Raw genomic sequence first — 2,989 nt, 5'->3', positions numbered from 1 at the left:
CTTTCTATATTCTAGGTACGCTTCTAGATACAACTATTGACACATTTCATCTTTATAAAAACAAGTGAGGTTGGTACTGTTATGCCCCGTTGAAGATGAGGTAACTGAGGCACAGACAGGTGTAACTGGCCCAAAGTCACACACAGAATCGCTAGGAGAAGGACACCATATGCTGTTGTGTGGTTTGTAGCACCCATGACTGTGAGGAAGAGCAGAGCTACAGAGAGGTACTGGGGTGGCTTCCTCCCTGCTGAGTGCCAGAGACCATGAAATGGGAATGCCTCCAGGATCTCTCCCAGGTCTGCTTTCATTCTCGACTCTACACAGTAATGTTGACCTGAACTAATAACAGCATTGAAACCATATCCTGTGTGTCCTTAGTTAAACTGAATATTTCAAGAATTCTATGTATGTAATTAATTACAGGTAATCATTTTTCAATTCTCAGTCATATATATTTGTCTTCCTAGAATTGGTCTGTCTGAGAATTCCTTGAATTTGAGGAGTCTTTCTAGATCTCATTTCCCACCTAGGATTCTCACTGAATTTGAGGAGTCTTTCTAAATCTCCTTTCACATCTAGGATTCTCACAATCCCATTTCTTTCACTCTTCAAAAGCAAGTTATTTCTCTTATCCATTCACATCTTATTGTGTAAATTACCTTGATGAGAATAACAAATGCAAACATTCAAAACCAAAAACATAAAGACAATTGAGACGTTATCCATGAGGCCTGAATAGTTCTTTAATCGAGGCACTTCAAACCCATGGTATGAGCTCTTTTTTCTCTCTGGTGTGTGTNAAAACAAAACAAAACAAACCAGAGTACAGCACATGGGATAGATTTTGCTTCCCCTGTTTCTTAAGATGCTGTGATGGAAAACAGAGATAGGTTTTATGTTTGTGCTTGTGTATCCCTCGGGCCCATGCTCTGTGAGATTCCCAGAGAAATCATTGATCTCTGTGGGATATCAATAAAAGAAAACTACTCTAACTAGGGACTCGAAAAATTATTGATCATTAAGGGATTCAAACAGGGAGCAGGAAGGTGGAAACCCAACATGGTATGTATGATAATAATTTAACAGTTACATCCAGAGTTCATTATGAACTGCAGAACATTGCACACTGCTTCCAAGCATTGTCTCTGTGAGCCAACAACTCACATTGCTATTATGAAATATATCAATAGATCTTACAAACTCTGTCTTATACTCAATACCTCCTTCCTGAAAGGAACAGGGTATAAGCCACACTAGAGCCCTCCAAATGCCAGAAAGTGGAGGTGGGCAATAAACCTCCTTTACTNTTCCTGCAACGATGACTCTTCAGCCTCGGAAAGATCTCTTTGGTAAATGAATTTTATGCTTTGAATCTATTTGAAATACTAATTAAGATGTGCATTGAAAATAATTTTTAAAAATTCCCACTACTGAATTGCAGCACTACTGGTAATATTAAAACTTAGAAATAGCACCAAATACAATGAGAATGGTCAAAATTATACGTATGTCATGGAAAATATGCAGATGTTAAAATGACCATATTAAATAATGTTTAATCATGCAANTAATTCATTTCTTGGAGTGGGACTATTAAATACGATGAACTGATGCCAAAATATTTATAAAAAACTCTGCAGTTTGTTGTCATTAAGGTGATATTTAATCTTCTTTTAATTGAACTATGCCCTCCCCACACTGAGAATTAGTATATGCAGCTAGAGGCACAGTATAGTTCTGTTCATATATTACTGTGGCAACGACTGATATAAGAGAAGTAGTACATGGTGCTGTCTTGCATAGCAGCAATGGGTCTGTCAGATATAATCTGTGTTTTTACTGATAAATTGCATTATAAGACAGTATAACCAGACTCTTTATTAAAAGTTGGGGTGGGAACTACAGATGTTTTACAGGGCCTCATTGAAAGATTAATGCTAAGAACATAGTTTATTTAGAAATGTATGTATGTTAATGAAATATCACATTCCAGCAGGGAAGGAAAAATTTCCAACAAATAATGTTGTGACATTGTTATATCATTTGGGAATGGGAGCTGAACAATTACTTTCTAAGCATTTGTTCATTCATTTAAAAAATAGAAAAAAAACCCCAATAAATTTAAAACATCCCATTTTAAATCAAAAGTCATATAAATTTGAGATAAAATAAATAATACACTCAGATTTATTTTTATTGCATTTATTCTTTAAGTTGCCAAAAATTTAGTTATAAATACTTTAAAAATTGCACTATTTATTACCCAGTTTGCCTGCTACCTAAAATTAAATGTTATTACCAAATTACATTTTGCATATCTTATCCTTTTGAATTAATTTTTTTAAAATTTGAAATGTACTATAAATCATTATGAAAAACATTTAGCACCCAGTGTAAATATAAGCAAAGTGTTGATCAGAAACCTCAGAGACAGTAATCAAAAATATCTTTAAAAATTAGATGTTTCCATTTAACAAATTTATCTTTTTTTCTCTCTCTTTTGTCCCTAATTTACAGGTGGGACAAAAATAAATTTATCCTTTTATAGAAGTCAGCATTAGGATGTCTTCTTCAGCTATATTATAACCAAAATATATTATTACAGAAAATACGTTTCTTTAGCATGTGGGCTAATGAGGAATGGGTCAACCCTTCAGAATTAATGTTTCTTTTTAAAATTTGAAATGTACTGTAAATCATTATGAAAAACATTTAGCACCCAGTGTAAATATAAGCAAAGTGTTGATCAGAAACCTCACAGAAAATAATTGAAAATATCTTTAGAAATTAGATGTTTCTGTTTTACAAATTTGTTTTCATTTTTTTTTTCTCTTTTGTCCTTAATTTTCAGGTGGGACAAAAATAATTTATCCTTTTATAGAAGTCAGCCTTAGGATGTCTTCTTCAGCTACATTATATCCGAAATATACTATTATATAAAATATGTTTCTTTAGGAGGTGGTCAATGGACACAAAGAATGATTGT

Source organism: Galeopterus variegatus, unplaced genomic scaffold (genome assembly GCF_000696425.1).
Source record: "Galeopterus variegatus unplaced genomic scaffold, G_variegatus-3.0.2 Scaffold11888, whole genome shotgun sequence".
NCBI lineage: Eukaryota > Metazoa > Chordata > Mammalia > Dermoptera > Cynocephalidae > Galeopterus > Galeopterus variegatus.
Note: the sequence above shows the minus strand (reverse complement) of the source record.